The sequence below is a fragment of the Henckelia pumila genome, chromosome 3 (genome assembly GCF_033568475.1).
Source record: "Henckelia pumila isolate YLH828 chromosome 3, ASM3356847v2, whole genome shotgun sequence".
Lineage (NCBI taxonomy): Eukaryota > Viridiplantae > Streptophyta > Magnoliopsida > Lamiales > Gesneriaceae > Henckelia > Henckelia pumila.
This window is the reverse complement of record NC_133122.1, coordinates 142,311,984-142,339,006: the sequence shown is the minus strand read 5'-3', so window position 1 is coordinate 142,339,006 and position 27,023 is coordinate 142,311,984. Positions and strand designations below refer to the sequence as shown.

General features: G+C 38.6%; 1 long non-coding RNA gene and 1 other non-coding gene across 2 annotated transcripts; one reads left to right on the top strand and one right to left on the bottom strand.

The window, feature by feature from the left end:
* The first annotated feature begins 12,183 nt into the window (after positions 1–12,183).
* Positions 12,184–12,289, top strand: LOC140894204 (small nucleolar RNA R71). Its single transcript, XR_012153750.1, has one exon. It is a non-coding gene; the product is annotated as a small nucleolar RNA R71 (small nucleolar RNA).
* Positions 12,290–23,488: 11,199 nt separating this feature from the next.
* LOC140892238 (uncharacterized) lies at positions 23,489–26,502 on the bottom strand. The gene is made up of 2 exons (XR_012152763.1): positions 26,284–26,502; positions 23,489–23,733 (listed from the first exon to the last, which is right to left on the bottom strand). It is a non-coding gene; the product is annotated as an uncharacterized lncRNA (long non-coding RNA).
* Between the last annotated feature and the right edge of the window lie 521 nt (positions 26,503–27,023).

Genomic DNA, 27,023 nt, shown 5'->3' with positions numbered 1-27,023 from the left:
TAGCATGCATTAAACTTAATACAGCAAAATAACTTAACAGAGTAAAACGTGCGGAAACATAACCATAAATTACATATCAGCTTAGTATAAAAGTGTCAAGCTTATTCATCAGTAGTGATACAACCATATCGAAATACTTAAAAGTAAACATTATACAGTTATATCTAATCCTGCTGTATAACTAACTCCTCAAGGCCTGCTCCCTAATCCTGCCTTGAACCCCCAGCTCCATCCATCCTGCGACTTGCCCCATGGAATAGGGTGTCCAAGATAACAACTAGGACGTGAGCGCTAACGCCCAGTACATAAACATGAGTACACGTATAAATAAGATGCATGCAACATGATGACTGGTAAAGGGTCATCTGAAAAGTCATGCTCAGTACCGGCGCCACATGAGTGCTTCCACCGCACGGATCAACCTCTGGGTGCAACCACACTTGTCAAGTACACCAGAGTAGTCAGACATAAATGTCCCCACCGTCGCGGTACTCTCAGTGACAGACTATCGAGTATAGAGCTGAGCGGCTCTATAATCAGGTATATCAAGGTATAGGCTCAACGTGTATATGCACATGACATATGAATATAGAAAGCGGTAAATCATATATCATGCCATATAATAATGCCAAATAAATGCAACATATAAACATGTATACTCGCTGGCAATCTCAGTCAATGTGTACGTACCTCTAGGCTAGTTCAAGTATAGTAGGATCCTAGGTTCCAAGCCTATATTCAAAAGTTCACCGTATCACTACATAAATTCTATAAGCCTTAACTAAGCTAATAAGTACTCCCAAAACTTAAATAGATTCTCGGACCATACCTTCGTCCGTCGATAGCCCTTTGAAGTCGCAAGTCCCGGATGACTATAACCACTCCTTGGTTATTCCAGAACCTCTATTATAACCGATAGGACCCTCAACTGTATATCTCACACTATATAACTGAAGAAGGAACCTCGGGAATTTTTATTTCTGTTGTGAAATTTCCTCGCAAGCGTACGAGTGTCAAGTTTTAGTATAATGAAAGAGAGAGTGTCGATCCCACAGGGAGTAAAATGAAAATATTCAATACTTGTAATTAAAATAGTCTTAATTTTATCTAGAAAATCAAACGTCGAGAATTTTGCAGAATAAATAAAATAAATAAAGAGAAATTATCAAGCTCACACACACACAAATTTCGAGGAATTATCAATCAGAGAAAAATAGTTCAGAGGTTTTGATTTCAATTTATCTCGACAATATTCAATCCTAATTAATCTATTTTATGAATTTCCTTCGATTAATAACCAAGAACACTTAGATTATTCTATTCCCCTCTCCCGAGCAACAAATAGAGTGTATCAACTACAATTCGATTTCAATATCCCTATTAAAAATCTAGATGTAGTGATATGTGTAAAATGATGTTCCTTAAAGGTTCTATTAAAGCTATATACTCTCTCGAGCTATATAAACAATTAACAGTGTAGTTTCTATTTATACTACTCAAAATCCCCTCTCCCGAGCAATGATTCTAAGTAAATATAACAACTCAATTTATGGCCAATAAATTAAGAAGACATTCAATTCTAGAAACACAATTAATCTATAGAAATTCAACTTATTAAAATCAAAGATTCATGAATATGTCTCAACCAAGCTACGTCAACCTCTAGACTAGAAAAGTTTAGTTCATGCTCGAATTCAATAAAAACCAAATAATGTTTAATATCTCAACCATAATTCAACAATCAAAAGAAAATAAAAAGAAAAAACAAAGCCGTAGTCTTTCTTCCGTGTTCGGTCGAAAAGTCTTCGTCTTTGTTCCAAGCAATCTTCAGTTCTTCAACTCCAAAAACTCACAGAAGTGTTCTCTCGAATATTGTGTGTATTGGCGGCTGATAGATCGTTCCTATGACTCCGAAAAATCCCCTAAATATGACCTAACAATCGTCCAAAATAATACCAAAAATATCCCCAAAGTTTCCATACACAATCGGACTCTAATATTCCAAACAGACGACGGCGCGGGCGCACTGGAGACAGGGCGGGCGGGCGCGCTCTCAATTCGCAAAACACACTTTTGAACATTCTTCAACGGCGCGGGCGCGCCTAGGGTCAGAGCGGGCGCCCCTTATTCTCGACTTTTCTTCTAGAGTTCTTCAGTAACAGCGCGGGCGCGCCTAGGGATAGGGCGGGCGCCCCTCCAGCTCGAACTCAGCCTTTTTCTTCTCTTTTCCAACTCTTGAATTTCCTTGTAAACTTTCATCTTTTAAACTTATTTCCATTTGAACACATCGAAGTCCATAACTTCCTACAAACACAAAAACAACAAAAATTTCACGCAATATCTACCAATAAATTCCAAAAGTCAAGTAAAACCATATACAAATTAAGTGCACAAAATGCACTTATCAAATTCCCCCAAACTTGAACTTTTGTTCGTATCGAGCAAAAACTAACACAAACTCCACTAAATTGCAAGAACAACAACCATCAAGAATGACTATGGATTAATGACCTCAGTATGGAATTCCAAAACAATTTAAATCCAATCATCTCTGCCCTACTAACACTTGAAAAATAAGTTAGCCAGAAAAGTAATTCAACCTCATAAACTCATAAACTCCGCAACTCACGTTTCAAAATACTCTTCTCTTAACTCAATTCAAACATTCACAAATCATGAGGACTTTCATGGTAGAACATGATCAAATTCAAGGATATATCATCACAACCACACTCAATTGGTTTAATTCAAAGAACGTAGTGTGTGCGTGTTTTGATAAAGAATTCATAATCATTAAAGTTTCAATCAACAATCCATAGGCTAAATTCTTGCAACCCCTCTCCACTAGTATATTGGGCAACTGTGACTCGGTCAATAGGACTTAATAAGCTTATAATGCAAGGCCTGACTCATGGCTACAAATGAAGGAAAAGAATTCAAATAAGGAGTAATTCACATTTATGCTCAAACTCTAATGTCAACTCCTTTTCATTCACAACTTCACACTTATTTCACTTCATTGATTTTTCAATTTTTTTCACAACTTTTCTTTTCACAACTTTTTTAACTCTTTTTCTTTTCTACTACCTTCCTCATTTCCATTCATCCACCACACCATTCCATATTCACAAATAAAAACTAGGAGCATAAAACAATTTAGCATTCAAATTACTCCCTTAAAGGTAGGAAATAGTGTATAAGCTATTTAGGTAGTCAATGTAGGACCTTGAAATAATGACGAATGGGGGTTTCATCACACGTTTACACACATGCCATTCGATTTTCAATAAAGCTCAAACAAGGTACTAGGGATAACATATATAATAGGTAGCTTGAAAGGCTCAAACGAATTCAGAAAAATCGCCTAAATCATTCCTAATCACAGTTTTGCCCGTATTTCGCCTCGAGGGGTGTCCGAACTAGTTCTAGACAAGTCTTAATCCACAATTAAATCATACAAATCTCAATCAGTGCAGAAAGGAATAATCATCAGCAGTAAACGATGATTTGCACAACAAGTTTCAGACTTCTCGTACCTCTAAGTACTAATATGCGTGTAAGCTCAAATGGGCAACTAAGAATAAATTGATTCAATGAAATTCAAGGCCAAAAAAAAAATCCAAACAATGCCTCAATCATTTTTATGTTTGTCTGTCTCAAGATTCAGATTCAAGCAAAATCACAAAATATATAGGAGTTCAATTGTTCACTTGATTCCGTTTATTTCAAAATTTTGTTAGCTAGGCAGGTATTCATGGACTTCAGTTACAAAACAAAAATTAACAGCATTGGCCATCAATCCATTTCATTATGATTTCTCAACATCATTCACCAAAAAAACACAACTACATAAATTTCTCAATGTAGCGACCCTTACCCGGATCACCTACTAAACAGAACTTAGGCATGCAATTAACTTAATTAAACAGATATCAGAATAAAACTGCGGAATCCATAAACAATATACAATCCCAAGTAAAGGAATCTGTAATTTATCCAATATTATACAACCAAATCGAATAGCTGTATAAACCCAAACAACAGTAATAAAACCTAGACGAAGCTCCAGCTGGCCAACCACAGACTAGCCCCTCCTGGATCCACCCTCCTCGTCCAATCGCAAACCTGCCCCATGGAATAGGGTGTCCAGAAAATACAGAGTACGAGACGTGAGCATAAAACGCTCAGTGCGAGAGTATGAGTATACATGCATGCAAAGTGAACTCCCTATAGACTCGAGGTCAAGGATCAGATAACAGAGACAGACCGGGCCCTGGTATGTAGCACGCTGTGCCGTCGCTTCAGGAGGTGGCTCCCATACCGAGATAACTGTGGATACGCCGGACCCAAATCGATGGAAGTCCATCCACTAACAGGATAGGGTACAACCCTACTACAGACATCTCGAAGGAGATACAGCAAGATGCAAATGAATGCAGCATAATATCATGGCATATAAATCATGCAGTCATATAATACATGCATACTCAGTCAGGATATCTCGAACAGTACTTTCGTACCTCAATACAGTGCAAGCTCTACCAACTCTAGGTCCACGCCTATAGTCTGCTCTACACTGCCAAATGATACTACTATCATCAAAGTGCTCTAAAAGCCTTAACTAAGCTATTGCATACTCCTAAATATTTATAGGGAGCAAAAGCTATACCTTCGTCCGTCGTTAGCCCTTTGATGTCGATGCCTCCAGAACTTGGGCACAACTCCGCTACGACTACCGAACGCCTCGCCAACCTCCGGACCAAGCCCAAGAAGACTAGAGCAGCTCCAAAAGGACTAGAAAGGAAACGAGAACTCGGAATTGGCAAATGAAAGTGAAGTCTCGGCCTTCTATTAATAGACAACGATCGGAACTTCCGATCCTAGATCGGAACGTCCGAACCTCGATCGGAACGTCCGATCCTGTCATCGGAGCTTCCGAAGATCCTGATCTGCCACGTGTCAAAACATCACTTGTTGACTCCGGATAGGGGTGATCGGAGCCTCCGGTCCTGATCGGAGCTTCCGATCCAGCCACACGTCATGGATGACGTAATATCATCGGTGCCTCCGATCCCGATCGGAGCTTCCGATCGTCCCTTCGGAGCTTCCGATCCGTCCAATCCCCAATTTATTTAATTAGCATTAATCCTCTAATTACTCAATTAGGGTTCGGGCTACTACACTCAAATTCAGCCACACACCAACACAACACAACTCCTAAGAACCAAACAACTAAAATAAAAACAAAACAAAAGCAAAAGCAACTAAACAAAAACAATAAAAGTCAGAACTGACACAACTCCCCCAAACTTAGTACATTCATTGTCCTCAAGAAATTAAAACAAGAAAGCATAAAGGACATGTACCACAAATGACGACCGTCAGTGGTCGTCGCCATCATCAGCGGAATCATCATGGGACGGACCAGAAGGGCCAAATGTGGGCGGCCACTGTGGATACAGAGGAAATGGATGAGTCGAACTAGCAGCCTGTGGAAACTGATGTCTCAAAGCATCTGTAAAATCCATCATGTAGTCCATAAAGACACCAGTAGTCTGCTGAAATGTCCAAAACTCTTGACGGTGCGCTCTCAATTCATCCTCCCGAATAGCAACACGATCGGGCGCAACAGGGGGTGCTTGAGGTCGGGGTGCAGGGCCGCTGCGTGCAGCTACTCGCTCATTAAAATCTCGCCTCTTAGAACGAGTTCGGTGTTCAGAAGCCGGTATCATGCGAAAAGGAGTATGACAAGAAATAGGAGCAGTAGCTTTCAACAATTCTTCATTCTGGCCCCACTCAACTCCAGCCGCTTCACAAAGATCAGTGATAAGTGCGGGCAAAGCAAACCCGCCAGTCGTCTTACCTGCCGCCACACCCTGAATAGTTTCTTGACAAATATGTCCCAAGTCGATTGCTTTGCCCTCCAAAATACAATAAACAAGAATCGCTCGTTCTCGTGTCACCTCATGCTCGTGGTTAGTCGGTTTAAGACGAGCGCACACAAAGTTGTACCACAGCTTAGCATCAGGAATTAGCTCGGTCTTCTTCAACTTAGAAAGCACATGCCATTTCACGATACTCCGCATACTCATCGTGAAATACTGGCGGAAGGTTGTACAGGGTGTTAATAGTGTGAGCATCAAAAGGCACCAGCTGGCCTCGGACAAGAACTTTCAACTGCATGTGCTTTACTTTCAAGTTCGCATAAAATTCACGAACGACTGGGACGACTGCATCCTGAGGTGGCTTAACAAAATTTAACCATTGACGCCCATTCACAGCCCTACCAATTGTATGCAAAAACTCATCGTTCCCAAATCCCAATGTCGTGTCAAACCCACGCTCCGGTAATATCGTTTTGCCTAGACAATTTTGATAATGCTGTTCGGCACTCTCATTCCAGAAACATTGCGGCTCAGGCTCCGGATTAGCATGAGAAGAGGATGCAACAGATTTTTGCTTCTTTTTTGGTGCCATGAATCAAACACTTAGTATGCACCATAAGTCACGCAACAATTAACCAATTTACCACAATCACAAATTCTCCAAACTTAAATCGAATTCACAATCCACACACAACAACAACCGCTTCCGCAACAATCCAATAAAAATCACACTTCAAAGATCGATTAATCAATTAAGACTTCAAGACCCACGAATCGCACGAGTAGAATTTCGAAATACTCACCACCCAAAACACTTGTAGAAGTACCAAAAGAATGACTTACTCCATATGAGTCCGAGAAGAGTAGATAATCAAAAGCTTCCCCAATGTACAATCCTCCAAAAATTAAATGAGGCATGCCCTGTATAAAAGTGGTTCGACCGTCCCGCGTCAAATAGATGATGAAAGAAATTAGATTGTGGGGGGTGGAGATAAGGAGGTAGACGAGCTGATTAAAACAATAGAAGAGGGGAAAAATCATGAGGAAGAAGGTGGACAAGAAATTAGGGAAAAGATTTGGGAGGAAGGAAAGAAAAGAGTAGGTTATATGGAAGAAATCGGTGTCAGGGCGGGCGCGCGTATGGTAAGGGCGGGCATGCCTTCGATTCGTTTGGTGAATTTTGCATTAGCAGGGGCGGGGCAGGCGCGCGAGTGGTAAGGGCGGGCGCGCCTGCATCTCGAAATTTTTTTCAAAAATATGGTACAGGGACGGCGCGGGCGCGCTGGAGAAGGGGCGGGCGCGCCTTGAGCTCAAAAAAATTCACAAAATCATTGCAGGAGCGGCGCGGGCGCGCCTAAGATCAGATCGGGCGCTCCTTAATCTCGAGAAAAGTTGATTGGATTGAATACATGACTGCGCGGGCGCGCCTGTAGGTGGGGCGGGCGCGCCTTCGACTCGAGATTGGCATCCAAAATACTGAAAAAATCAAAGAAAAAAACAAATTACTTCCAAAAAAACAAAATTAACAGTAAAAACTAAAAAACAAAATTAAAACGAGAAAGCAAAAACAAAAACTAAAAAAATATATATATATATATATATATAAAAAATTGGGTGGCCTCCCAAAAAGCGCTTGGTTTAAAGTCCGCAGCCCGACTTGCACCAGTCTTTAGTTGGGATCATTAAGCAATGCGCTGGATGCGGGTGGTACTTCATTGCCAAAGTAGTGCTTGACTCTCTGCTCATTGACCTTGAAAACTCTTCCATCTTTACATCACAATTCAATGGCACCATGTGGGTAAACAGTCTCAACGAGAAACGGCCCTGACCATCGTGATTTCAACCTCCCTGGAAATAATTTCAAACGAGAGTTAAATAGCAAAACTTTCTGACCCGTTTCGAATTACCTATGCACAATGACTTTATCATGCCACTTCTTTGTTTGCTCTTTGTAGATTTTGGCATTCTCATATGCTTCACTTCAAAATTCATCCAATTCATTCAACTGTAGTTTCCGCAACTCTCCGGATGCTTCGAGATCCATGTTTAGCTTCTTGATAGCCCAAAATGCCTTGTGCTCCAATTCCAACGGTAAATGACATGCCTTACCAAAAACCAGCCTATAGGGAGACATCCCAATGGGTGTTTTGAATGCAGTGCGGTAGGCCCAAATGGCGTCATCTAGCTTGATTGCCCAATCTTTCCGATTTGTCTTAACCATTTTCTCCAAGATTTGTTTGATTTCCCGGTTAGAGATCTCCGTCTGGCCATTGGTTTGAGGATGGTATGCACACGCCACCTTATGCCTGATACCATACTTAGTGAGCAAGATATTAAAAATCTTATTGTAGAAATGCGTACCTTCATCACTGATTATTGCTCGTGGAGTTCCAAACCGCGTGAAGATATTCTTTTGCAAAAATTTAACTACAACACGAGCGTCATTAGTCGAGGTGGCAATGGCTTCCACCCACTTCGAAACGTAATCAACTGCTAATAAAATATAAGTGTACCCAAAAGAAGGGGGAAAGGGACCCATAAAATCAATACCCCACACATCAAATAATTCTACTTCTAAAATATTTGTGAGGGGTAATTCATGCCTTCTTGAAATAGCTCCCGTTCTTTGACACTTATCACATGATTTCACCAAGGTATAACTATCTTTAAACAACATAGGCCAATAAAAACCAGATTGTAATACCTTAGCAGCAGTTCGGGTGGGTCCAAAATGTCCTCCATAGGGGGGAGGAATGACATTGTTCCAAAATTTCATTTGCCTCTTGCCCCGCCACACATCTCCGAATCACTTGATCGGCACAACGTTTGAAAACATAGGGATCATCCCACAAGTAAAACTTAATGTCATGGAAAAACTTCTTCTTTTGATGTCTATTCAACTCTGGAGGCCTAGAACCACAAGACAAGAAATTCGCAATATCAGCAAACCATGGAATAAAGGAACTTACCTCAAAGATTTGTTCATCCGGAAAAAATTCCTTTATGCTCTCCTCCTCCTTTACGTCTTCTAGCTCCAATCTTGACAAGTGATCAGCAACTTGATTTTCACTATCCTTTTTGTCCTTGATTTCAAAATCAAACTCTTGTAAAAGTAGAATCCACCTTATCAAGCGTGGCTTGGCATCCTTTTTGGCAAACAAGTAGCGAATTGCTGCATGGTCAGTATAAACAACTACTTTAGTACCAATTAAATATGGACGAAATTTATCAAAAGCAAAAACTACTGCAAGCATCTCTTTTTTGGTGGTAGTGTAGTTTTGCCGTGCGGCATCCATGGTGCGACTGGCGTAATATATAGCTCTGAAAATCTTATCTCTCCTTTGTCCTAATACCGCGCCCACTGCATAGTCACTAGCATCGCACATAAGCTCAAAAGGCTCCTTCCAATCTGGCACAATCATGATGGGTGCTATGGTCAAAGCCGTCTTGATCTTTTCAAAGGCCTGCAAACAATCATCATCAAAAATGAATGTAGAATCTTTTTCAAGTAAATTACACAGGGGTTTTGTGATTTTAGAAAAATCCTCAATGAAACGCCGATAAAACCCTGCATGGCCTAAAAAACTTCTGATGCCCTTGATATTCTTCGGAGGTGGAAGCTTCTCTATTGAAACCACTTTGGCTCGATCCACCTCTAATCCATTGGATGACACTTTATGTCCAAGAACAATGCCCTCTTGAACCATGAAGTGACATTTTTCCCAGTTAAGAACTAAATTCTTTTCTTGGAACCTCTGCAAAACAAGAGACAGATTATGCAAGCAATGATCAAAAGAGGAACCAAATACTGAAAAGTCATCCATAAACACTTCCATCACGTCCTCCACCATATCTGCAAAAATCGCCATCATACACTGCTAAAAAGTTGCAGGTGCATTACACAGTCCAAACGGCATCCTCCTGAAAGCAAACGTGCCATAGGGACACGTAAAAGTAGTCTTCTCCTGATCTTCCGGTGCTATAGCAATTTGATTATAGCTTGAATAACCATCTAAGAAACAGTAATAACAATAACCAGCAAGTCTATCAAGCATTTGATCAATAAAAGGAAGTGGAAAATGAGCTTTACGAGTAGCTTTATTCAACTTCCTATAATCTATAAAAACTCGCCAGCCAGTTACTGTACGTGTAGAGATTAACTCATTATTCTCGTTCTTAACCACAGTAATCCCACCCTTCTTAGGCACTACTTGAACAGGAGATACCCAACTACTGTCAGAAATAGCATAAATCACTCCCGCATTCAACAGCTTTAAAACTTCTTTCTTAACTACCTCTTTCATGGCGGGATTCAACCGTCTCTGATGATCAACATAAGGAGTATACGACTCTTCCATCAAAATTTTATGCATGAAAATTGTTGGACTAATACCCTTAATGTCAGAAATTGACCATCCTAGAGCGGTTTTAAAATTTCTCAGAACTCTCAACAACTTATCTTTTTCTACAGCAGACAATTGAGCAGATATAATAACAGGACAAGTAGAATTTTCACCAAGAAATTCATAACATAGGTGCGCAGGCAATGCTTTCAGATCATGAGTTTCAGGGGATACCTCTGGTGCACTATTTTCCAAAGTTTCAGATTCCTTAGAACTCACCATTTTTTCTTTCGGAGCGCTTTCTGGGAATACTTTTTGTTCATGTAACTCCCAATCCTCTTCCTTCTCAACCACCTCGTCCGCCACCAAACATTGTTCGAGCGGATCCATACTTCCTGCACATGAAAAAGAGTTATGAGAATCAATAATTTCAATGCTCTTACATGTACTTACCTCATTTGGGCCCCTCATGGTGTGATAAATATTAAAAATCACCGCTTCACCACCAACTCGAAGTGTGAGTTCTCCCTTGTGTACATCAATCAATGCGCGTGCAGTAGCTAGAAAAGGTCTCCCAAAAATCAAGGGAGTTTCTTCATCTTCATCCATGTCCAAAATCACGAAATCTGCTGGAAATATGAACTTATCGACCTTTACCAAAACATCCTCCACAATATCCCGTGGGTATGTGATACTCCGATCAGCCAGCTGTAATGTGATGGTGGTCGCCCTGACTTCTCCAAGCTCCAAAGTTTTGTAAACAGAAAAAGGCATTAAATTTATACTGGCTCCTAAATCACATAAAGCTCTATTTACCTTAGAACCACTAATAAAACAAGGGATAGTAAAACTCCCTGGATCTTTCAGCTTTTGTGGCAACTTTTTCTGCAGGATTGCGCTACATTCTTCTGTCAAATTCACTACTTCGTTTTCCTGCAATCTCCTCTTCTTAGACATTACATCTTTGATTAATTTTGCATAATTAGGCATTTGTTCCAAGGCATCTACAAATGGAATATTGATGTGTATCTTCTTGAAGATATCTAGAAACTTGGAAAACTGTTCATCAAGTGCCTTCTTCTTAAACCGCTGTGGATAAGGAAGTTGTGGCTTGTACATCGGTTTGGATTCAGCTTCCTTCTTGGGCTCTTCAACCACAATTTCTTCAGTCACTGGTTCTTCACTTTCTTTGGCTTTGCTCTGCTCTTTATCTTCTAACTTCTTCCCACTTCTCAACTCAACTGCTTTGCACTGCTCTTTTGGATTCACTTCAGTATTGCTGGGAAACTGTCCTCTGTTTTGATCCTTCAAAGCATTTGCAATCTGTCCAATCTGTGTCTCCATGGATTTCATCATAGCTCCCAAACTACACATGTGTGTCTCCATGATGTCCATTCGAGTTTCAGTCCTCGACATCCGCTTGTTAGATTCAGTAACAAATGTAGACACCACATCCTCCAACGATGCTTTACCTTCCCCTTGATTTGTATTGAATCCCGGAGGGGGTTTCAACACATTCTTGTTGTTGGCATAAGAAAAGTTTTCATGGTTACGTAAACCAAGATGATAAGTATTAGGAGGAGGGTTACCTCGATAGTTTTCATAGCCTCTGGGATTTATATATTGAGCTTCCTCAGGTGGATGAGATTCATCTATGGCAACCGACACACCTACAGGTTCTGCGATATTCACCTTGTTCAGAGAGGCCACTTGTGTACTCAACGCAGATAGCTGTGCAGTAATGGATGTAAGAGGATCCATACTGTACACTCCTTTCTTGACTCCCATACGTTCAGATGGCCATTGATAACTATTGATAGTCATTTGTTCCAGCATATCATAAGCCTGAAATGGGGTCCTTGGCAAATATGGTACCTCCAGCAGCAGAGTCCACAGACATTCTTGTAGGCGCATTCAGTCCATTGTAGAAAAACTCTATTTCTTCCCAATCTGCAAAATTATGATTAGGACAACGCCTTAACAAATCTTTGTACCTTTCCCATGCCTCGTATAGCTGTTCTGAATCATGCTGTTGAAAGGTAATGATCTCAATCTTCAGCTGGGTTGCCTTGGATGGTGGAAAGAATTTCTCTAAGAATTTCACAGCCATGCCCTCCCAAGTTGTTATGCGTCCTAGTGGCAATGACTGCAGCCAACTCCGTGCCTTGTCCCTGAGAGAAAAAGGAAACAAATGTAATCGTATTGTATCCTCAGAAACACCATTTATTTTAACAGTATCAGTAATCTCTAAAAAAGTGCGCAAGTGTAAGTGAGGATCAGCTGTGGCAGTTCCATTGAATTGGTTTTGCTGAACAATGTTGATTAAGGCCGGCTTCAACTCAAAGTTGTTGGCATTTATTGTCCCTCTAGCGATTCCAGAATAGTAAGCCTGGATCGTTGTCCTGAAATGATCTCTAATTGGCACCAAAGGCAATTCATTGACATCTTCTTCAGCCATGTTTAATTGTTCTTCTCTCCTAGCTTTTCTCAAAGCTCTTGAAGTTCGTTCAATCTCTGGATCAAAGAGCAAAGAATTTGCACTTTGAGATCTTCGCATAAAATGCAATTAAGAACAATAGCAATTTATTAGTACTTAAATCAAAATAAAGAAAACTCTAAATTAAAACTTCGACTAATTGGTAACAAGACTAAAAAATAATCAAAATTACTCCCCGGCAACGGCGCCAAAAACTTCTTGTGAAATTTCCTCGCAAGCGTACGAGTGTCAATTTTTAGTATAATGAAAGAGAGTGTCAATCCCACAGGGAGTAAAATGAAAATATTCAATACTTGTAATTAAAATAGTATTAATTTTATCTAGAAAATCAAACGTCGAGAATTTTGCAGAATAAATAAAATAAATAAAGAGAAATTATCAAGCTCACACACACACAAATTTCGAGAAATTATCAATCAGAGAAAAATATTCCAGACGTTTTGATTTCACTTGATCTCGACAATATTCAATCCTAATTAATCTATTTTATGAATTTCCTTCGATTAATAACCAAGAACACTTAGATTATTCTATTCCCCTCTCCCGAGCAACAAATAGAGTGTATCAACTACAATTCGATTTCAATATCCCTATTAAAAATCTAGATGTAGTGATATGTGTAAAATGATGTTCCTTAAAGGTTCTATTAAAGCTATATACTCTCCCGAGCTATATAAACAATTAACAGTGTAGTTCCTATTGATCCTACTCAAAATCCCCTCTCCCGAGCAATGATTCTAAGTAAATATAACAACTCAATTTATGGCCAATAAATTAAGAAGACATTCAATTCTAGAAACACAATTAATCTATAGAAATTTAACTTATTAAAATCAAAGATTCATGAATATGTCTCAACCAAGCTACGTCAACCTCTAGACTAGAAAAGTTTAGTTCATGCTCGAATTCAATAAAAACCAAATAATGTTTAATATCTCAACCATAATTCAACAATCAAAAGAAAATAAAAAGAAGAAACAAATCCATAGTCTTTCTTCTGTGTCCGGTCAAAAAGTCTTCGTCTTTGTTCCAAGCAATCTTCAGTTCTTCAACTCCAAAAACTCACAGAAGTGTTCTCTCGAATATTGTGTGTATTGGCGGCTGATAGATCGTTCCTATGACTCCGAAAAATCCCCTAAATATGACCTAACAATCGTCCAAAATAATACCAAAAATATCCCCAAAGTTTCCATACACAATCGGACTCTAATATTCCAAACAGACGACGGCGCGGGCGCACTGGAGACAGGGCGGGCACGCTCTCAATTCGCAAAACACACTTTTGAACATTCTTCAACGGCGCGGGCGTGCCTAGGGTCAGAGCGGGCGCCCCTTAATCTCGACTTTTCTTCTAGAGTTCTTCAGTAACAGCGCGGGCGCGCCTAGGGATAGGGCGGGCGCCCCTCCAGCTCGAACTCAGCCTTTTTCTTCTCTTTTCCAACTCTTGAATTTTCTTGTAAACTTCCATCTTTTAAACTTATTTCCACTTGAACACATCGAAGTCCATAACTTTCTACAAACACAAAAACAACAACAATTTCACGCAATATCTACCAATAAATTCCAAAAGTCAAGTAAAACCATATACAAATTAAGTGCACAAAATGCACTTATCAATTTCAAATTATGACTCCGAAGAGCCCTATTTATAGCCGAAAATCCGTCGGAGTTCGGAGCCTCCGAACTGGGTTCGGACCCTCCGAACCTGCATGTACTACACTTGTCAAAAATCGCGGATTAGTCATCTAACATTGCTGTCTGGGGCAGTTCGGAGCCTCCGAACTGGGTTCGGAGCCTCTGAACTAGCTGAGTTCGGAGCCTCCTAAGAGCTGGGTTCGGATCCTCCGAACCCAGGTTCGGATGGTCCGAACTTGGTATTTGAGTTCGGATGGTCCGAACTCATTTCGGTGCCTCCGAACTGTCCGAGACCTCCGGGACCCTTCCTACCATTTTCGGACGTTCCGGAGCTGATTTTCCACTTATTTTCACCAAATAAGGACTCCTTAATCATGTTTTGCCACTTTTAAAATTATATGTCATATCATAGCATGTAAAGTGGAACTTGGCTACTACCTTTAGATGTAGCGATCCATCTGGTAATTCTGAAGTCCAATTAAGCCTCAGAATTGGTTAATTACTAACCCTTAATTATGTTTAATATATTATTATCTTAAAATGGGTTCTGGGTTACTACAGCAATAAGGGTGAAGGTAAGCCTCCTTTGGAGGATATTGTTAGTACTTTTGTGCAGGAATCGAGTAAGAAGATGACGAGGACTGAGACTCGCTTAGACAGCCTAGAGACGCACGTGGCCAACATGGGCGCGGTGTTGCAATCCATTGAGACTAGCATTGGACAGTTGGCGAACGCACTGAAAGATAACAACCGTGTCCAGTTCCCAAGTAACACTCAGGTGAATCCCATAGAACACTGTAAGGCCATAGAGTTTAGGAGTGGAAAAGCAGTTGGAGTCCAAGAACCTGCTATTGAAGAGAATAAAATTGAGGAAGAAGTCGATGAGAAACAGTGTGAACCTGGGCTAAAATCGATGTACAAGCCGCCACTTCCATATCCACAGAGATTCAAGAAGAAGGCATTGGATGAACAGTTTGCCAAGTTTCTTGAGATCTTAAAGAAACTTCACATCAATATTCCATTCGCTGATTCTTTGCTACAAATGCCAAATTATGCTAAATTCTTGAAGGAGGTGATGTCTAAGAAGCAGAAGTTGGAGGAGTTTGAGACTGTCAACCTGACTGAAGAGTGCAGTGCTATCCTACAAAAGAAGCTACCACAGAAATTAAACGATCCAGGAGTTTTACGATTCCTTGTATTATTGGTTCTTCTAATTTTAATAAAGCACTTTGTGATTTAGGAGCTAACATTAATTTAATGTCTTTTTCTGTTTTCATAAGTCTAGGACTTGGGGAGGTGAAGCCCACGACAATCGCATTGCAGCTCGCCGATAAATCTATCAAATATCCGCGTGGAATCATTAAGGATGTTCTGGTAAAAGTAGATAAGTTTATTTTTCCGGCGAATTTTGTTATGTTGGATATGGAGGAGGACGGAAATATGCCTTTAATTTTGGGGAGACCGTTATTGGCTACTGCTGAAGCCAAGATTGATGTTAATAAAGGTACGTTGACGATGGGTGTAGACGGTGAGAAAGTTAATTTTAATGTGTTCAAGAAGGCTGAAAAACCATCCACGAAGAAGGTGTTCCTGATTGAACAATCAAAGAAGATGGAATGTTGCTGCGAAGTTGTTAGTGCTGTAAAATTGCCAAGAGAGAATAATCCGAAGTTGGTGAAGATGAAGAAAAAGAAAAAGCGATCTAAGTTCAAGAGGGTTGTTGATTTTGTTTGGAGGGTGAAGGAGAATGGAAAAACCTCCAACAAATCGAGGGAACCGGGCTGAAAGCGGCATAGAGTCGGGCTATGAACTATAAACTAAGCGCTTCTTGGGAGGCAACCCAAGCTATTTTTGTTATTTGCTTTATTTTGATTTGTTTTTATTTTTATTTTTTTTATTTTTTTTATCTTTTGTGCATGTTGAGACTAAACATCAATAATAATTTTGAGTTGTGTAGGTAAAAAAACATTGAAGCGGTGAAAGTTTAGATGCCACCCCTGCATGAAGAGCTTTGAAGTGAAAAAGATGGTGCCGAGTACTGATTCTTGGTGCCCAAGGTATGTGTCCTTGTTTTGATTTACTACTGTACATTGAGGACAATGCACAATTTAAGTTTGGGGGGGTGTGTGAAAATTTGAAAATTTTGTTGAGTGGTTTGAGTTAAAAGTGATGTGTACTTGTGTTGGCCTATGATGAAAATAATTTTTTGGGCTGAAAAGTTCATGTTAGCGATATTTAATCTTGATTTCTCACTTACATGCACGAATGCCATGATTTTCGATACTCCTAGCAATTAGAGAAATTATGTGGATTTGTGGCATGGATTAGAGGATTTGATTCTTAACTCTTGTGATTTTTACTTGAAACTGAGGTAGATTTTTAAGAGCACAGAAGTGATTTAGGCATTTTTGAATTGGTTGAGCCTTTTTAGCCATTATTCATTTGTTATTCATATAAATCATGAAAAATCCAAAATAAATTGAGTAGCTAAAAAGTTAAAAGAAAAGTAATGACGGAGAAAGTAAGGTGAGGGGAGACCTTGAAAAGAAAAAAAAATGGATTGAAATTCTAGTCCAAATGCAAGACATAAAGATGGAGATGTATGGAGTAGAAGAAAGCCAAGACTAATGTTTGGCAATGCAAATAAAAAATTTTTACTACTCATCATCCTGCACAAATTGAAAATATTCAATTCCATTTGCTTTGAATTCTGAGTGGGGATGGCAACGAGGCGGGTCTGGGGCGGGTTTGGCTAAACCCGGGACCCGCCCCGTCTCCCTTTGGACCCGCCCCGCCCCGCCCCGCGAACCCGGAGGGTCCAATTCGGGTTAGACCCGTTGGACCCGCCATAAATTAAATAATTTTAAATTTATTAAAATAAAAAATAAAAATATTAAAAATTAACAAATATCATTTAATTTAATTTCAAATATAGATTTTTAATATTTAAGAAAAAAAAATTATTCTCAAAAGTTTAAATTTATTAACTTGTAATTAATTAATATTTATTAGCTAAAAAACATTATAATGATTTATTTTAATACTAAATATATCATAATAAAATAAATTCATTTCAATCCAATAATATTACACATTCAAATTATGGATAAAATATTAATTATTTAGTATAATAATATATTTATATATTATTAATATTACATATATATTTTATATTTATATATATACATGAATATTTTAAATTTATATAAATATAATACTTTGGCGGGGTGGGTCCGGGGCGGGTTTGGCCAAACCCGAGACCCGCCCCGGACCCGCTTATGGACCCGCTTTGGCGGGTCTAAACCCGCCCCGTCGGGGAGGGTTTGATGCGGGGGCGGGTTTAGACCCGCCCCATTGCCATCCCTAATTATGAGTCCTTGTTTACATTGATATACATATGGATGCTTATCTCCTGCTGATTATACTTGAGCCTAATATTAACCGAAAAAATCTTGTTGATTTGTGCAATTAGAAGTTGAACTTGGTGGAGAGTGTCTTGAAACTTGAGGGAGGGATTAATGAACCTGTGAAGCATACAAATTGCATGATTTTATCGAAAGTTGGGTGGGTAGATGAGATTGGCAAAATCACACACACACGAGAACTCTTGAGAAAATTAGCCTACATGTGTATTTAATCTTGGATTGTAAAAATTCGGAGGCCGATAGATTACTCATTATTGTTTTGCTCGGGACTAGAAAAAGTCTAAGTTTAGGGGAATTTGATAGGTGCAATTTATGCACTTAATTTATATATGATTTGACTTGGCTTTTGTGATGTATCGAGTGGATATTATGTATATTAGTTGTTGTTTTTGTGAGTTGCAAGGATTGGTGCAAAAGTAGCAAAACTTTAATACTCGGGAGAGGGATGCATTATGAAGTACCAACTTCAGAAAATTACTGGGAATTATTGAGGCATCAAAATCAAATCTCCAACGTTCATAATAATGTCTAGGATATTTTAAAGCTGCTGTCAAAGTTTCAGCTCAATCCGACGGTTATATTGGAGATATGATTTTTTCAAAATTGTCGCACGATGCAGATTTTCTAACCCGAGAGGCATGCGCGGGCGCGCCTAACCTCACGCGTGGGCGCTTCTGATGAGAAATTTTGAGCATCCAGGAGACATAATCACATGCGCGGGTGCCCCTCTCTTCAGGCGTGGGCGCGCCATCGCGAAATTCAATTTTTTGGGTTTTTCGGGAAGGAAACCTTCGGACTTTCGTGGGCTTTTATTTATTGGAGTTAAAGCACATATAAAAGGGATTATTTTGCACACAATTGAAGGGGAAGTCGCCGCATAGAGAGAAACACGTCAAGGATCGATCGAGAGAAAATTTTGGTGACTTTGGAAGAGAAAATTATGCACAAGTTGGAATAACATCAAAGAACAAAGACGAAGATAGATCGTCCGGACGCGGAAGATCGAATATTTGGATTTGTTTTTTTTCTCTTGAATTTATATTATTGATTTGATGTCTAGTTTCATGAATATGAATTGGTTTCAACTATTTTTTATTATGAACTAAACTTTTTAAATCTAGAGGTTGATGTAACCTGGTCAAGACATGTTTATGAATTTTTGATTTTATTGAATTGAGTTCTTCTAAATTAATTGTGATTCTAGTTTTGAAAATTTTGTCAATTTACTGGTCATAAATTGATTTGTCATATTTATTTAGAATCCGGCACTCGGGAGAGAGGATTTATAATAGGATCGATAGAATTCACATTATTAATTATTTATATGACTCGGGAGAGCTAATAACTTTAATAGAGCCTAGAAAGAACATTGTTTTACACATATCATTACAAGTAAATTTTTAATAGGGATATTGGAATCGATCTGTAATTGATACACTCTATTTAATACTCGGGAGAGGGAAATAATATAATTTATGTGTTCTTGGTTATTAATTGAATTGAACTCATGAAAATAGATTTATTAGGAATGAATATTGTCGAGACCAGGTGAAATCAAAATTTCTAGACTATTTCTCTTTGATTGATAATCTCTTAAGGATTGTGTGTGCGCGCGCTTTAAAAACTTTTTTATTTATTTAATTTGTCAGCAAATCTCTAAAGTTTAATTTTCTAAATAAAATTAAGACTATTTTAATTATAAGTATTGAATATTTTCAATTAACTCCTTGTGGGAATGATACTTGATTCATCACTTTATTAAAACTTGACACTCTTACGCTTGCGAGTATTTTTCACAACAGAGATATTTTATTCAGAAGATCACGTAGTATCTTATGCTTCGAGGCAGTTGAAGACGCACGAGACTCAATGTCGGATTCTTGATTTGAGTCTCGCAGCAATCTTATTGTTGGAAGATCTGACATCACTTTCTTTGCGAAGAGATTTCCGAAATCTGTTTTGATCTTAGAAGTTGAAGTTTTGATTTTCGCAGTTCGAACTGAATATGATATGGTCATGAAGAGTCTGATTGCAAATTCTAGTATGATCCGGAGGAATCGAATGCAGCAGCTAAGATTTTGAGCCGAATGCTCTGTTCTCTATCATTATTCTTATCGATGTATTTCTTTTGAACGATGATTGCTATACTTCTGATTAGAGTCTGGCTCAGATAGGAATTTTATCAGAATTCTTTCGTTCGAGCCAAACCAAAGTTGATTGAGAAGATTGAGAACGCTTAGAAATCTGATTTGATTTTTTCAGAATCCGATGAAGAAAAATCAGATCTGGGTATAGTCTGAGTTTCAGGTCAGTGCTGATGCCTTATTTTGTGAATAATTGTTTTGTTGTGTCGGATGTTTTGGTTTGAGACAGAGTATCTTGGGATTGGCACTTTGCAGACTATTCAGTATTCTTTTAGATGATCGAAAGGTATATGATGATTGAAGAGTCAGTTCTAGTTGTAGCAGATGAGAAATGATGTTCGAGGTATGTATTCTGATATTGTAAATTGTCAATAGTTGAAACAGAGAGAGAGAGAGAATGACCTGATTGATGGTTATTCAGTTTATTCTGGTTTAGAATGAATTAGGGACTACGTTTCAACCTATGTTGTCCCGAAGCTATCGAGCAACCCGAGTTTAAGATGCTATTTGAGTACGTTTAACCGATTGATGGAATATGCTACTGTTTTCCGTACAAAATGAATTTCCAACTCGATCAGATGATTGAATTTTGTTGGAAGGATTGTCAGATTGCTTGATTTGCCGAATTTAGTCTTTTCATACAAAGATCCTTGAGTCGCCTTTTCTTTTGGGCATAGTCTTCGAAGAGACTTCTGATGTTCGATTACATCTGAGTTCAGTTTTATTTCCTCATAACGATGGACAACCTGATCAAACGATTCAGATTTTTAGAGGATATTGTAGAGCCGTAGTGCTTGACTTAGCACTATTTGGCTAGTTTCTTCACTCCTTGTGAAGTTGAGTACAATATTGAAGCTATCAGATGATTATCTTGATGGAATCTTTCGATGAGTTGTACGAGCAGAAATGAAAATCTCGATTGTTGGGAATGATTTTCTGGGTTCCCTGATTTGGGACCAGATTTGTTTCGAGGTTCAAATGGATAGATGAAGAATTATCAGATGAGATTAACGACGGCTCAGGATCGATAAATGAAGTATTCGAATTTCAGACGCAGATCTCTGTGTTTTGATCAGGAAGACCGAGTTTTCTGAAGGTTTCGGCTTCCAGAAGCTTTGTCAGACATGAGAAGAGAAAGAAGTCGTCTCTGAAATTGATTGTTCTCAATAGAGTCTGGAGATGATAGGCAATCTTGCCTACAGACTTGTTTTGTTCCGTTCCTTTCTGGTGTTCTCGTTGTGTCTTCCGTCTTTTGTTACGGATTATCACCAGATTCTTCTTATGTTCTTCTACCGTCGAGACCAATTATAGTGAGTCATCGAGATGCTTCGACCGATTCAGAGTTTTGATCGGAATGAGAAGCAGCTCCGAAACAACCCGATTCAGTTGTGATAGTGCAGTGGAGCCGATCCGGATTTGAAGAAGATATTTTTGAGACAGAGTTCGATTTGGAGCAGAAATTTTTATAGACTTATTCTGAGAGGTGAATTTGTATTGCATCCTGATATTGTCTCTTATCTTTTGAGATAGAACCGAGGACGAAATTAGTTCTTAGAGGGAGAGAATTGTAACGCTCCGAAATTAGCTTAATCGAGATTTTATGAGATTAAGATGGATAATCAGAGATTAGAAAATTTGAGGATTTAATTGATATTCGATAAGGAACTAAATTGAAATTTTTGAATAATTCAGGGACCAAAGTGCAAAAATGGGATTTAATATATATTCTTGGCCCTTAAAGGATTGGTTGACTAGTCTTCTTTCTTTTCCTCTTTCTTCTCCACGCCATTTCCTCCATTGATGAACAAAACATGAACTTCAAGCTTTGTGATTTCAGTTTCTGCACGATCCGTCCGGTAGAAATCCAATCTAAAGGCATATTTGAGATCACGGCTGCGAGAGCTCCGTTGTACCGTAAGTTTTTCTTTGATCAACTATAATTTGATTTTTGGATGCCGTTAGAATTGAAATATTATTGGATATGTTGTTCTTGAGCTAGCATAAATCGTATATTCGAAGTCGGATCAGAAAAAGAATGACGTTCGGATTTGTTAGGAATTTTGGAAGCATAATTCAAAAGTTTGGGTTTTTAGATTTGTTGGTATTGTGTTGATTTGGTTGAATTGTTGTTGTTATGAGTTGTTTGGATCGATATACTGATGTCTGTGATTTTCGGTTGATCAGATTATAGCTGTTATGCCGCCGGTTTGAGATTTTCAAATTTTAGGGAGTTTGATTGCGTTTTGGGATTTGTTTGAATTGGATTGATTGATATTGGATTGTATTTATGTCCGTACATATTTGACTGAAGATTGTGGAGTTCAGAATTGACAGAATTTGAATCGTTGAAGATTTGATCGAGAACGGTAACGAGTTTACTTTAGTCGTTGAACTACAATTGATCGGTTTCTGATTAGAAATCTTGTTCTTGTAGCTTTTCCGGATTTTAGCTACAAAGAACCAATTAAAGAGGTATAAGACGACTTAGACTTGAATGAGACGAGTTACTCGAATCCGACTTGATTCGAGTGTTCCAAAGAATCACATACTTGCATGTTTAATTGAATTTCTTGAATTATATGATTGAATGTATTATGATTTTACATGCATTCATATTGAGCCGATTGATTCGTTTTCATTGAGAATTAGACGTTTTGGGGATTATAGTCGAGTGGCATTGGTAGGCGATTTACTACAATGGCCGATCAACTCTCTATAGTTGCTTCGGAGTCTAGAGAATTGAAATATACATCATCCACCTCGAGGGGAGAGTCGGTGTAATTGTTGTGATATTTTACCCTCGGGATCCCAACAGAAGAATTGAAGAACTGAATTCCTTTCGATTATCTGAGTCTGATAATCCCTAATTTTTAAAGACATGCATTGCATTTTATTGCATTTAGAATGGAGTTATTGCTATTCATGTTATTGATATACTTCGTGAAGTTATATGTTTGGATTTTGGTATATCATGTTTGGATATATTAATTGATATTGTTTGTCTTGTCTCTTTTACTGGAAATTGTATTTTCACTGGATTTATCCGGTTGTTGTTCTTGTCTTTGTATTTGTACTTGGCAACAGGTGGGATAGGTTTGAGTCAGAGGCAGCATGACTAGATGGGATTTTGACGATAGAAGTGAGGGCTTGGTTTAAAAGTCGAACTTTGTATTCGAACTCCTTTGGATTGTATTTTGAAATGTAGAACTTAGAATTGATGCATGTTTTTTACTAGATCGATTATTGTGCAACTTTAAACTATCATGTATTGGATTTATGCATATTGTATGTTGAGATTTGAGTATTGGAGTTGTTTTTGGATTGCATGAACTGTTTTCTGTTCTTTTATTTTTTTCAGAAAAATAGCAGGGCACGGACCCCGTGCCTAGGTCCGGGTGAGGGTGAAACTACCTCCAATCTTTACTATAAATAATAATTAAATAAAATACGAGTTTTCAAAAATCTATAAAAATTTCTCCATGACCTATCTGTTTATATAACAACTCACCTGTCACAGACATCAAAAAAAAGTTTCACTAGACTGAAAAAAAACGATACGATAAGAACATAAATTTTCTAAAACAATACAAAACCCAACAAAAGCGTGAAATAGTTAAACGGTTTACATATCATAAGTACAAATCCATAAACCCTTAAGCTTACATTTATCCAATCAACTAAACGAAGACTTTAAAGCATTAAAGTAAACTGTTGCGGAAGTTTGTCATAGGTCGGAGGGATGTGTCGTGCCCGCATCGCAGTCCACTCGATGGTCCTGCCCCTCGATCTCAACGATAATTTAACCTGCACCAAGCAAGCATAGTGAGCCTAAAGGCCCAACAAATATAAACCGTGGAATAACAAGGGTTTAAAATACATGCGGAAATACTAAAAATATTGTACTTAATATACCTTGAAACATACTCAGAATGGTTGAATGATAAATGAATATGAGATGTAATTCATGCAATGAACTCACGTGTTTAAACTTGGGAACTTTCTTAAACTTTACTTAATCTCATGCGTGACTGAAACTGAATATAAACTAAGTCGAGTCAAAATAAGACTGAACTGTAACTGAAACTGAAACTGTATCTGTGAACTTAGATCCTTGAATTGTGACTCTGTGGTTTCGATCATGATCATGGCTGCAGTGCACTATGCCGCAAGGATTCAGGTATTCCCCAACCCATCTTGCCCATACTTGGTAAGGGAGGCCAAGATTTTTCTCTACCCTACACATACACGTCAATATTTGGTAAGGTAGGGCAAAACGTCTCTCAGCCCCACACATACACGTCAGGTGGTAAGGTGGGTCAGAACGTCTCCCAACCTCACACATACACGTTATTTCTATAGTCACAATCATTTCACTTTGTTCGTAAAATATTTTCTTTCATTCTTTTCTTGACTCGATTCAAACATATAACATGCATTTATGGAAATATCTTTCTTTGATAATAGTTACCCAATTACTCGATTTATGAAATAAATTATGCAAGATGGTTGACAAGGAAGAAAAACATGATTTAAAATAAGGAAAACATGATGGTAAGTGGCTGCCCCTAAACAAGACTTAACCAAACACACACACCTCGAGCGTTCGAGCCGTAAAATCCATCGAGCCGTAAAATCCATAACTTCACCATTCTTTAACCAAATCGACCTTCGTTTGAACCGTCATCCCCTATACCTCCTCAATCAACCCAAGAACCAGGTTATAGCTTCCAAAGACCACCCGAGCTACCCAATCAAAATGGATTTCCGGGCAGCCCATAACTTATCAAAATTCTGCACTAGCCACCCCAAATTGAGAAATTCCTAACTTGGCCAATACTAACCTGTTTCGCTCCCAATTTGAACCGACACAACTACAACGTCCCAAACTTAACTTAGGACCAACCCCTAATCTGTCCAGGTCAACCCATCCATAATCCAAGCCCTCAACTTCCACGGAAAATCCCAAAATTGTCAACTCAAAAGCCCCGCCAATACTTCTATCTCCCACCTATTGACCTCATCACCCCCCTAACTAAGTTTCAGCCCTCTTACAACCTCCATAACACTCCTTAGACCTCAATGAACCCATGGTTCAAGACCTCCTATCGGAACCCAACTCTTCACTCCAACCGTTTGCCGATACATCCATTACTTGGCTCAAAACCACAAGTCTAGATGACACGACACTGGGCAGCCCTCATCTAAACTTTTTAGCCATATTATACACTTCCCATAACCAATGTTCTAAAAAGCGCTAGGCAGTAGTCGGGCGGCGACCCACCGCCTAGCCGACTAGGCGGCTGCCTAGGCGGGGACTAGGCGGTTTTTTTTAGCCTAAAAAAATTAAAATTTTGGAATATTTATGAGTTTCACTATGGAAAATAATTTTTATATCTTATGTTTTTTCAGTTTTTGTGTAAAATTCTTTCAAAAAATTAAAATATCTACTTTTAAGATTTTTTTATTAATTAAAAAAATTAAATTTTTTTTTAATTTTTATTAATGGATAAACCGACTAGGCAGTAGTTGACCCAGGCGGTGCCCAGACGGCCTAGGCGCCTGAGGCACCGCCTAGGAAACAGGCGCCTAGGCGGTGCCCAGGCTGCTTAGGCGGCTGAGGCAGCGCGCCTAGGCGATCAATTAATCGGGCGATGCCCAGAGCACCGCCCAGGCATTAGTCGAGGCGGCGGGTCGCCGCCCAGCGCCTAGGCAAGCATTTTTAGAACACTGCCCATAACACCATCCAAATACCCAAAACCATGCCTAGGCAGCCCCTTATCATCAAGCACCCGAAATTTTCAGAAACGGTTACAAACATCCCAAGAACACAAGCTGAAATTTTATGAACATGAAAGAAACTTTAAGAACCAATAAACATGCATAATATACTTCATTTCAACACCAAGGACACATGCTAATATCGAGTTTTAAAGCAAGACTCCGCTGAGTTTTCTGAAATTTTCAGAAACATGCAAGATTGATCTAGTTTCACCTCCAAAAACCTCTCGAAACATATTTTATTTTAACATCAAAATATATTCACAAATTGAAATCCTTCAAACATGTTACTGAAAATCATCAAATTTTCGAGCTAAAAACAGGGCACTAGGCGTGGTCATTCTGAAATTTTGAATTTAACATAAAATCTCCAAGTCTCAACTCCAACCAAGCTTAAGAACTCATTCTAACATCAAGAACATGTATCATTTTCGAAAAGCATCAAAACCACCAACTGATTTCACGTGAGATTCAAACACTAGGTCAAGAAAATTGGAGAAAACTAAAATAAACCCAAGAACATCATGAAAAACATAATAGCCTTTCTTGGTGGCCAAAGAATCGGCCTATACTTGCCTCAATCTCAAAATACACAAGAAAAGAGATGGAAATGGGCTGGGATTTTCGAACCACAGCTGATACACCTCCTAAAGATCGAGCTCTGGTCGGCGGTGATGGAGGAAGGCGACGGCGGCGGCTTCTCCGGAGATTGGTGTTGATGGTCGATTGGTTGGAAGGAGAAGAAGAGAAGAGGCGGCGTGAGAGAGATCGTTGGGGGCTAGGTTTATTTTTGGGTGAATTGATATTCAGTCTCTAAATCCAAAAATAAATTAAGAATCAATTTCTTGTAAAAAAAAATTTGTTTGCATTCTCTGGGCTCACATTATTTTTCTCGGATAAAATTAAGTACGAAACATTGAAAATATGGTACAAATACAAGATATTTGAGCACTAATTATTCAAGATCGAGTACAAAAAATATAATTTTGAGTATAAAATCTAAACATCTTTATTAATGTGAACTTGCAACATGTGTTTGAGTACTCAAAAATCATATATTTGTACCAGATCTAACACATTGGGTACTCAAAAATCATATATTTGTACCATATTTTCAATGTTTTGTACCGATTTTCATCCAAATAAGATAAATGTGTTATTAATATCAATAATTTTTAGTACTCGAAAATCATATATTTATACTAGATCGAACACATTTTATACTCAAATATCATGTATTTGTACCATATTTTTCATGTTTTGTACCAAATTTCATTCGAAACAAAACATGTGGGCCCAGGGAGTTTAAACAAAGT